Source organism: Anabrus simplex, chromosome 6 (assembly GCF_040414725.1).
Source record: "Anabrus simplex isolate iqAnaSimp1 chromosome 6, ASM4041472v1, whole genome shotgun sequence".
Lineage (NCBI taxonomy): Eukaryota > Metazoa > Arthropoda > Insecta > Orthoptera > Tettigoniidae > Anabrus > Anabrus simplex.
This window is the reverse complement of record NC_090270.1, coordinates 224541584-224553900: the sequence shown is the minus strand read 5'-3', so window position 1 is coordinate 224553900 and position 12317 is coordinate 224541584. Positions and strand designations below refer to the sequence as shown.

Genomic DNA, 12317 nt, shown 5'->3' with positions numbered 1-12317 from the left:
TAAAACGTGATGATGAAGAATGAATTGATGAATATGAATTTATAACAATCACTGGAACTGACCCGCAATGCCTTACAATTCCAGAAACAATATTACTGACCAAGGGACTGCTTCCAAAACACAATCCTGAATCGATGATGCTTGTCTAAAGGGGTTCAATATCCATGTCAACGGTATTATTGTACAATATAGTTTTAAATGTGATTAATACATCAGTATGTTCTGTTTTAAGATGTTATAATAACTCATGTAAGATTTTATCATATTCCCAGCATGGAAAAATTTCCAAAACTGAATAAAATATGGGTTAATTGTAATTTCTTCAGACTAGAATTGCTGTTATTTGTGGTCAACATTTTACTGAAACAGATTTCAATGAGAGAAACATTTTAAAAGCTTGATTACTACCAGTGGAAAAATGTAGACATCTCAGGCTAAAAGAAAATTGAATTCCTTCAAAATACTTAGGAAACTATCTCCTAAAAAAAAAAAAAATTCTGGAAACAATCTGGTTTCTGAGTTACTAACTTGCATTAATGACAAGAAAGTACGATGAAAATACATAAGCATATCTGTCCAGGAAAGCCTAGATATAGCAAATGTGAGGCATAGCAAATATTCAGTGTGAATTAAGATGTGAAACTTACAGGCACCAAATATTTTGTGAAGACACAAAAGAAAGTGATTAAGATGTGGATATGGAACACCATCCTTAAATGTGGAGCCAAGTACCATTTTTCGGAAGAAAAATTTAGTGGTGGTGGTGACAAGGACAAACATAATAACTATATGAAAGGGATAATATTTGCTGCAGTATTTGTGTTTGTTTAACGCTTTACTTTTATTGTTTAAACTAGCTGTAGTATCCGGCATTGCCTGGATAGTTTCTGAATGTTTACCTTTAAGATTTGTATTACCAGTTAGTTATGTATGAAGTGAATTTTTATAGAATTCCTTTATGACTTGCAGACTGATATGTTACGATCTATTATGTAGTTATAGAATCCCTCTTGCCCCCCACCCCTAAAAGATTAAAAATCTGGATTGTCACCATTCATCTCATTGACCCCAAAACTGTAGATTCGACACTATTTTCAATTATTTTTATATCTCAATCCATCCCACAAGGGGCTGAACATGAACTTTAAATAATTTGGAGTGCCACTATTCATTTCAGCGACCACGAAAACTATGGATTCGATACTATTCTAGGTTATTTTTATACATTACCCCCGCTTGCCCTCTGCACGTAAGGGTGCTAGGGGTATCTTACTCCCATGTGGTTCATCTCCTGATACTAAGTCATAAGTGTACCAAATTTGGTTGAAATCGCTCCAGTGGTTTAGGAGGAGTGTAACACATACAAACAAACAAACAAACAAACAAACAAACAATGACATATACAGGGTGAAGCGAAATTTGCGCACTCAGGCGTCGCAGCATGTCTCCTCACATGCCAGCAATAAAAAAATGTCTCTCACAAAAGTTCATCCTGCGAGTATATCCAGGAGAAAAAGGTCGTTGAAATGTGACGATCTGGCAACACTGTAACCACATGTAGGGTACCTACCTCTGTCAGCACTTTATTAGTCGTGCTGAGTCATACTTCTAAAAATTCCTTAACCTACAGTATATCATTCTTGGCTAGCAGAAAAACAAATTATGAGGCTGCTCTTAAAGCAGACAACCCTCAGCCACCAGAAAACAAACCGCATTTCACTGCTCTTCTTTTTTCTTGCCTCCATTTCTACAGCGGGGTGAACACACTAAACCAGTCCGCGCACCAACATAAGACATAACCCAACAACTGCGTGCACCTGTCAGTTGTCACTATGCAGGTCTCCTACCACAGCGATGGCCGTATCGATACGTAACAACAGTGTCGCCACCTTTTGGGCAAAATGTGTGTTATGGCAGGTGTTCGGTTTTCATTTGACCTCTCCGAAACCTTTACGTAACTCTGTGAAACCCGTCAAAAACAGACTGTATTGCGGGCTAGGGCAATTCCATGCCAGCAATTATTGGAGTAGTCATTTAGTGATTTAATTTTAGGATTAGGAGCAAAAGATCTTCTTAGGTAGACGCCCCAAAAAAATAGCATATTTTTTAAACAAAATTTCTTTTTAGGATTACCAGTACTCAAAGATGACTGAAATTAGAGACCTATCAATGCCCGATGATTAACCAGCGGAAAATTCTGGAGAGAATTCCATCCAGTAAAACTGTCAGACGGACTGGATAAAGCTGTTTTTAGTAAACTTTAATGAAAATGAAAACCTACAACCTGTTTTCCAGTCTTTGACCGGTCAGGGATGTGATGAATGAATCCTATATAGGCAATTAGTACGATGGAGTTGCCACTCCCAAAATGATTTATTAATGACTGATAGATGCCGTGAAATGAGAATGGAGAGTGTTGCTGGAATGAAAGATGACAGGGAAAACCGGAGTACCCGGAGAAAAACCTGTCCTGCCTCCGCATTGTCCAGCACAAATCTCAAATGGAGTGACCAGGATTTGAACCACGGTATCCAGCGGTGAGAGGCCGACGCGCTGCCGTCTGAGCCACGGAGGCTCCTAGTAAACTTTAATATATAGATAATAATTATTACTAAAATATTTCGACATATTTTCTAACCCCATATGGAAGGTATATTCACTTTTGCATACCCCTGTAGTGGTAAGTAGTATGACGAGTTGTTGTTGTTGTTGTATAATAATAATAATAATAATAATAATAATAATAATAATAATAATAATACAACAACAACAACAACCACCACCAGTGTATTCACCATTCAGAGACATGAGACTTTCATACTTAAGTTGGTTTTTGAGGGTAAGGTGATAAGACTGTGATCACCAATGACGAAATCCTTATAATTATCTCCATCAGCAACAATTTTTGCAACAGTGGACAAATACAGCTCACGATGACGTTCTTTGTTTTGATACAAGCAGTACGAAACCGCTCTAAATAAGCAATTTCCATCACCTAGTATTGGGTTTCTATGACAGTAAATTAGGTGGACAATGTTTGTGACAGAGAAGTGAGAGGGAAAAGACCAGTAGGAAGACCAAAATGTGAAATGGGAAGATGTAGAGGAGCAGAAACTCTACTCTGACAGAAAGAAATGGTGAGTGCTTGTACACCAGCCCTGGGAAACTGGAGCTAGGAAATTATGAATGTTTGTGTAGTCAACAAGAAATAACCTCGACAAACCACGAGTCCATGACTAACCACTCAGTTATGTAGACTATAACAAGATGTCATAATACCTGACAGGGCATGTGCAAGCGCCCTTTAGAATTCCTGGCATGCACACGGCCAACAATGGACCAGCAGGTGGCCTTGAAATACTGGCGAGCGCTTTGGCGAATCAGAATGCTACAATTTTCTTTAATACCTATTTTTAAAATATACGGCAAGAATTGTTTAAGCTTTTAAAGACACTCTGCAAATCTACAGGCCAAGAGCTTTCATCAGAATGCTTTACGATGTCAATCAGTTTAGCCATTCTCTCAAACTCATTTTAATAAAAATCAAGCCGCTTGCTAGGCGAAAAACTGCTCTCTTTCTTGAAGATGGAATGAACATCATAGATTGCTTCATGTCGCAGACAAACGGTCTGAATGTAGGGTGATTGGTAGTCAACACAAATGGCCGGTCCTGGCAAACCTCTTGTTATGAGGAATGAAATTCCGAAAGTGATACAGGGTTATTTACTAGCGGGTACGTGATAGCAGTGTGACAAAAAGTTTGAATTAAAGGGAGGACGAGTTTGAATGTGACAGTGATGATGAAGCCCAGCCTGCTCACACCCCCCCACCAAAAAAAAAAGGCAAAGGAAGACTGCTCGAATTGGATTAAAACAAGTAATAAACCATCCAAATACAGTTTTACAGGAAATTTGGAATAAATCCTACCATAAACAGGAACCTACCTCCTGACCCCTCCCCTCCACACATTTTTCAACACCTGGTTCACAACTCTTTATGGGGGTAAAATAGCTACCAAAACAAACTGTTTTGCCAATCAGCTCCTCTCAAAAAATCCTACCTCCCTCCGTATGAACCGATGGTTTCCCATATCAGATGAAATCAACGGTTATTTTGCTTTATGCATTCTTACAACTCAAGTAAGAAAATCCACCTTACAGTCATATTGGTCCAACTGAAAGTCTATCCTCACTCCCTTTTGAAAGGCATGACTTCAGAGAAAAAGATTCCTAATCCTTTCTAAATTTCTACATTTCATAAACAATGAAACCCACATGGAAACAGACAGGCTCAGAAAAATTGTACTCTCTGTAAACCATTTGCAACAAAATTTCAGAGATGTTTACTATCTAGAGCAGGATATAGCAGTAGGTGAAAGTCTAGTAAAATTTTGGGGAAGACTGTGCTACATCCAATTCAATCCACAGAAAAAGGCCCAATTTGGCATAAAAATCTATAAAATTTATGAGTATGACAGTAGATACTGTCTGGGGTTTTCTATTTATACAGGAAAAAACCTGCCCAAGTGAAGTGAAGCATTAGTCATGCAACTTACGGAACCATAGCTTGAGAAGAGGTACATAGTTTATGTTAACTGATAATAGTTCACCCTCCCTGTTCTTAAATTTGTCTTCCAGAAAAACAAATGAGGTAGAAAGAGTGCGTGTTAACAGGAAAATCATGCTACAAAACATGAGGTTGGGAAAAATGGCAAAGGGGGACACTATGGTAGTGAAATCACACAAGATGATGGCACTAAAATGGATGGACAGGAAAGCTGTCACTGTTCTATCCACTTGCCATGATAAGGAAGAAATGATAGGGACAGGAAAACGAGAGAAGAAAAAAACAATATTGCAATTTCAAAGCCTAATGAAACAATCAGTCATTACTGATCTGCATTTAAGGCAGTCGCCTAGGTGAAAGATTCCCTGTGTGTTGTTTTCCTAGCGTTTTCTTAAATGATTGCAAAGAAACTGGAAATTTATTGAACATCTCTCTTAGTAAGTTATTCCAATCCATAACTCCCCTTCCTATAAAGAGTAATACTTGCCCAGTTTGTCCTCTTGAATTTCAACTTTATCTTCATACTGTCATCTTTCCTACTTCTAAAGAAAACCACTCAAACTTATCCATTCACTAATGTCATTCCACGCCATGTCTCCACTGACAGCTCGGAGCATACAACTTATATACTTACAAGTATCAAAAAGGTGGAAACTTACTGTTATTGATTCAATGTAAATGAGATTTGATATGGGAAATGAAGCTGATTTCTTGCAAACGTACAACTTAGTCAAGCAGCTCGTCTCCTTTCTCCCAAGTCTTCCCAGCCCAAACTTTGCAACATTTCTGTAACGCTACTCTTTTGTCAGAAATCACGCAGAACAAATCGAGCTGCTTTCCTTTGAATTTTTTTCATTTTCTGAATCAAGTAATCCTGGTGGGGGTCTATACACTGGAACCATACTCTATCTGGGGTCTTACCAGAGACTTGTATGCCCTCTAGTTACAGTCCATTTTACCTCCTGAATCTAAGATATCTGCTACATCTTGTTGGAATCCTACAAACTGAGCTTCAGTGGAATAACATTTCCTAAACCCGAACTGCCTTCCATCGAACAAATTATTAATTTCACAAACATGTCTAATATAATCAGAAAGAATGCTTTTCCACAGCTTACATACAATGCATGTCAAACTGACTGGCCTATTATTTTCAGCTTTATGTCAATCACCCTTTCCTTTAAACACAACAGCTCCTTCATGCAAACAATAATCAAATAAGTGGTACCATATGGTACCATATCCCAACCTCTGACTTGAGTATATCAACCAAATTCTTATCAATTCCAGCTGCTTTTCTAGTTTTCAAATTTTGTATCTTATTGTAAATGTCATTGTTATCATATGTAAATTTTAATACTTCTTTAACATTAGTCTCATCCTGTATCTGGACATTATCCTAGTAACCAACAATCTTCACATACTGCTGAATGAATAATTCTGCATTTTGAAGGTCCTCGTATACACACTCCCCTTGTTCAATTATTCCTGGAATGCCCTTCTTGGAACCTGTTTCAGCCTTGAAGCACCCTTCCATTTTTCACTAAAATTTGTATGACTGCTAATTATGCTTGCCAGCTGACTTCTTTGCTAGATTCAATTTCCTAGTAAGTTTCTTCAATTTCTCCTTACTTCCACAGCCATTCCTAGCTATTTCTTTCCAACCTGCACCTCCTTAGTCTCTTTACTTATTTGTTATAATACAGTAGATCTTTATTAACATCCATTACCACCTTGAAAGGTACAAACCTGTTTTTGCATTCCTTAATAATTGCTTTAAACCCATCCCAGTCTGTTTACATTTTTATTTACCGTTTTCCACCGATTATAGTTACTTTTAAAAACTCTCTTATGCCTGTTTTATTAGCCATATGGTACTGCCTAATAGTCCTACTTTTAAGACCTTCCTTTCTATCACATTTATTTTTAGCTTATGACAAAAATAGCTTTATAATCACTAATACCATCTATTACTTCGGTTTCTCTAGAGAGCTCATCTGGTTTTACCAGCACCACGTCCAAAATATTCTTCCCTCTAGTTGGTTCCATCACTTTCTGAATCAGCCATCCTTCTTATATTAACTGATTTGCCATTTTGTTGGTCATGCTTCCTGTTGTTCGCATTACCTTCCCAAATGACATTTGGTAAATTGAAATCACCCACTACAATCATGTTCCTTTCCATATCGTTTCACACATAGCTGATTATCTTATCAAATAATTCTGAATCAGAATTAGCGCTACCATTTCCCGGTCTGAACACTTCAAAGACATCAAGCTGCCTATTACCGTATAATCCCACCGTATAATCCCGAATACCACCTGCACTTTTCCCTCCAAAATATTGGTTCTGAACCTTGGGTGCAGGCCGTATTCAAGCTGTTCACTCTCGTAAATATTTACTATGTTTACATGGAGTATTGAAATAGATTTGAATACGGTTACCGCACTCAATAGACCACATGTAAACGGGCATTCAGGACTTTTTGTGTTTTAGTTGCGTTCTAGAAAACAAGATTGATTTTTTCGCAATATGTTACAGTGGCATGTAAACGTGAAATGTAAGGTAATGAAATATGGTAAATCAAGGAATATGGGTAAATATGCAGTAAATATGAAAGCCGCTGCTGCAGATGCTCGATTGTCATTTGTTTCACAAGTGTTGCTGGTATGCTGGGTGCGTGAATAGCTGATCTCGCAGGATATCTTACTTTCCAAGAGTCGAGACTATTAGTTACGGAAGTCTACCTCGCTCACATTCAAGTTCCGTATCTGTCCTGTGAAAGTGCTGTCTTGATAGTAAGCGATGGATTCAAAACGCTGTATGCGGTCATTTACTGTGTGTGAAAAACTGAAAAGTTGTAAGCAAAGCTGAAATATACGGAAATTGTGCCGCTGGCAGAAAGTACAATACTGATGAATCGTGTATTCATGATTGGCGGAAGAAGAAAAAACTTCTAAAAACTAACGGCGATCGCAGAGCATTCCGCGGGCGGAGTGCAGTGTTTCCAGAAAGTGAATAACGACTCCACAAATTTCTGATAGAAAAATATGAGTTAGGATATGGTGTTTCAAATAAAAGCACTAGAGATCTCAAAAGAACTCAAAACACAGGGTTTTACTGCAAGCCGCGGATGGATCCATAACTTTTATCGGAGAAAGGGATTGTGCATTCGGAGACGTATGTCTATTTCACGTCTCCCTGGGCCGTATGAAGAAAAATTACAGGCCTTTCAGCGTCACAGTATTCATCTGAGGAAACAAAATTCTTATTTGCTGTCGCAAACTGGGAATGCTGACCAGACACCTGTCTATTTTGAAGTGCCGTTGGAAAATACAGTTGATACAAAGGGTTCTAAAAGTGTAACCATCAGAAAAGGTGGTAACAAAAAGCAACGATGCACGGTAATGTGTGTATTAGCGGATGGAACCAAACTCCTTCCATATGTGGTTCTGAAAAGGAAAACATTTCCAAAAGGAAACTTGCCATCCGGTGTTTCTGTTAGAATACATGAGTCCGGCTGGATGGACAGTGCGTTAATTGAGGACTGGGTGAAGTGCGTTTGGCAACGTCGCCCGGGAGTTTTGTTACAAAAATGAAATATGCTTGTGTTGAACAGTTATCGAGGACATACAACTGACGCCGTAAAAGATATGATGAGGAAAGGAAAAATGGATCTTGCGATAATTCCCAGAGGAATCACTTCTATTCTACGGCCGTTGGATGTGCGCATGAACCGGCCTTTCAAAACTGCAATGAAACAGTTGTACACCGAATGGATGTCTGATGGTGATCACGCATTAACACCAACCGGACAAGTGTAGAGGCCTGAAGTGGGACTAATATGCAGCAGGATCAAGACCGCATGGGCGCGCATTCCCAACGATCTAGCGTCCAAAAGCTTTGAGAAATGTGGAATTTCAAATTCAGTGGACGGTAGTGAGGACGACTATTTGTGGGAAAGATGCCAGCGACAAAAGTTCCTATGTTGAAACTTCAGGTGAAGACAGTGAATTGTGAATGATCAGAGTATTGAACCGATTTTATTTATGATTTTTGTGATGATTTTATTAATTGTAAGCTGTTTGAATTCATATTTGTGGTATATTTGAAGAAAATTAAATAGGTATGTAAGTTATTATTTTTATTTTTATTTTTTTTCATATTTTGCAGTCTCAAATTTTGGGATAAGATATCTATTAGGTTCAACCTTTTCAAATTTAGGGTGCGGGTCTTATTCGGTGGCGGGTGGTTTTCGGGATTATACGGTATCTTAGAGGTGAGCCTTACACCTAGAATTTCATGTCTGTCATCTTTAACTTTTTCGTAGCTTACAAATTCTTCTTTCACCAGAATGAACACTCCCCCCTCTTACCATTCCTATCCTATCTCTACGATACATACTCCCAGTTCTGTGAGCCATTATATAATTTCTCAGCCATTACTCAACTCCTATTACAATATCTGGTAAGTATATATCTATTAAATTACTTAATTCTATTCCTTTCTTTAAAATACATCTATAGTTCAACACTAACATTTTTATGTCATCCGTACTTACTTCTAGATCCCTGTACCCTTATCACCACTCCCTAGACCACCCAATTTCGCTGAATGTACCTCCCTATAACCCTTCTAAATAAATTTCTTAACTTTTGCGTACTACTGTGGTTTAAGTGAAGGCTATGCGAGTGCAGATCCCTATCACCTACCTACTCATTAGGATCTAGAAATCTCACTCCCAGTTTTCCACATACCCACTCCATAGTTTCATTTAAATCCCTAATCACCTTGCAGTCAGCATCCCTCCTACACAGTATTCCACTGATAACAATCTCCACTTCCTTAAACTTCACCTGTGCTGCATTTATCAGATTCCATACATCCCCAACTATGTTGGTATTTATAACTGCTTGCCGTACGTTGTTGGTACCGACGTGAAACACTACCACCTTCTCCTTTCCCTCCTCCTCTTCTACTTTCTGTAACATCTGCCTTAACATAATTCCTGGATAACACTCTACTCTGGTTCCCTTTCTTCCACACACTTTTCCCACATGTTTTACAATGGAATCCCCCATGACCAGAACCCTACCCACCTCACTTGATTTCCTCCCCTCCTGGTCGACCATATCTTTCCTGATGGCTGCAGAAGGTACTTCCACATTCTCTTTCTAACACCCATGGCCCTGTTCCACCTGTCTTTTCCTATCCACTACTCTATATTTCCCTTTACTACCTTTTCCATTTTTCCTACACACACTTCTCAGCAACAGTTCCCTGTTCCTCATCCTCCCTCCGATGTTCTACCTGCAGTGACTCGTACCGATGTCTCATAGACACCTGTCCTGAATTCTGATCCTGAATAGAGCCCTTGGCCTGCAATGTCCTTCCCCTTAAAACATTAGACCATCTGTCTTCTACAATTCCCCCCTTTCCTTCCCATCCCTCATTTACACCTACTGTATCCTGTACATTGTTTGAGGGAGGCCTACTTTCCTTCCTGTCCTCTAAGAGAATCCTACTTATCTCCCTCAAACTCTTCAACTCCTCCCTTCTACTCCTTAATACCTGGCCACACCCACAGTTCCTACACATGCACTCCTTAGCCATTCTTGGTTCACAACTGGAGCCAACAATGCAATATCTGAATACGAAGAGTGACTATCCAAGACAGGGCAGACTACAAAAGGGCATTTCATCTTTTAAGCAAGGTTTATAGTGGTGGTGGTAGTGATTATTTTAAGAGGAAATACAACTAGGCAACCATCCTCTATGTAACACTAATCAGAGAGAAAAAATTAAAGGGATCCAACACCTCAAAAATTGATGGTATGGGCCAAAAGAAGATACAGACCATGAAGGGCGTAAAAATGAAAGACTCCCTAGGCTTCGAGTGCTCTAATACCATCAGAGTCGGAAAAGAACAAGAGTTGACCAAGGGAGATCAGATAGGATAGATGAAAGTGAAGAGCCTGGCACAAGTAAGTGGAAGCAATGCAAGGGCTCAGCTAAGGGACCTGTGGTCGCAAACCCATGCTTCCCAGTTGAGAACGCCTAGGGCCCCTTTGAGTCGCCTCTTACGACAGGCAGGGGATACTGTAAGTGTTATTCTACCGCCCCCACCCTACCCCCAAGGCTGGCAAGAAAAAAAAAGGTGCAATGAGATATGAGTGTGGAAAGTGTTTGGTGGCTTAGCATTCCCTGCAGTGTTTTAGGGGGTGTTTCATACCTCTGTAATCTTTTCATGTGTTCTTCAGGTTGCAGTTCATCATCACAACAAACATATGTAATAATATATTACAATAATTGCATGAATGATATAAACAGGATCAGCAACTGTCATCTTTCCCTGTAATGCATAAGTAATGGATTTAAGAAAATGGCAATATTCATCAGCTACACAATCTAGAAAAAAATCAAGAGAAAGAAACAGCTCTTCACAGTATTTAGAGTCGGCCTAGCAGAACAAATCCTTAAAAGCAATTATGTTTCTTGACTATCCAAGACAGAGCAGACCACAAAAGGGCATTTCATCTCTTAAGCAAGGTTTATATCCCCAAACCTTAAAAAGACTCCATGTGTTGTATGCAAGGCTGGCAAGAAAGAAAAAAATGTGCAATGAGATAAGAGTGTGGAAAGCGTTTGGTGGCTTTGCATTTACTGGAGTGTTTTAGGGTGTTTCATACCTCTAAAAAGTTTTGATGTGTTCTTCAGGTTGCAGTTCATCATCATCATCATCATCATCATCATCATCATCATCATCATAAACGTCCAGCTCCATGGCTAAATGGTTAGCGTGTTGGCCTTTGGTCACGGCGGTCCCGGGTTCGGTTCCCGGCAGGGTCAAGAATTTTAACCATCATTGGTTAATTTCGCTGGCATGGGGGCTGGGTGTATGTGTCGTCTTCATCATCATCATTTCATCCTCATCACAATGTGCAGGTCGCCTACGGGAGTCAAATCAAAAGACCTGCATCTGGCGAGCCGAACATGTATTTGGACACTCCCGGCACTAAAAGCCATACGCCATTTCAATTTTTTCATCATCATCATAAACACATGTATGATTAAATTTTCAGTACGATGCAGATTACATGAATAAAACTTAGTAGTGTTACAAATATAACTCCGTTTGTTTGATTACTCTAATTTATTTCATGATGCCCTAATAAATGCACACACATAATTAAACACAAACAATTCTAACCAGTTATGAATGGCCACACACTAATTACAAGTCTATTTACAAATCTCTCTTCTGTACACACACCCGAGAGTCCCGGCCAGCTGCTACCTTACTGCTTACTTTCACTTTCCCCCAAGTCCAGTCACCTTGTACAGACACTGTGTGTAAACAGCTGGATTTGAACTCAGTGCCCCCCGGATATACAAACACGACGACTGTTCGTTGGTTCGAATCTAATGATAGTCCGGTAGTTCACACAATTACATGAAGTGAACAACAATCAGCAACAGCTCAACAGTATCCAACAGCAGGACGATACTCACAACAGTGAATATTAACACATGTCCAATTATCCTCACACTCACGATAACTGCTTCAATCGCTGATTCACGGCGGTCCTCAATCCACAGAAGCACACACACACATAGTACTCCTAAGGCAATACATAGTCTTTCGTTCTGTCGCTTCCAGTTACACTCTCACTGGTCTCTTCGATACTGCAACAACAGCTCCTGGTTCAGATGTCAGTGGGACACTAGCGACAGCCAACACCTCTTCACA

The 12317-nt window shown here is 39.4% G+C and overlaps 1 protein-coding gene across 2 annotated transcripts in view; it reads right to left on the bottom strand.

The window, feature by feature from the left end:
• Positions 1 to 12317, bottom strand: part of LOC136876354 (serine/threonine-protein kinase Sgk1) — a 184181-nt gene that overhangs the window by 15277 nt on the left and 156587 nt on the right. The window lies entirely within an intron of this gene.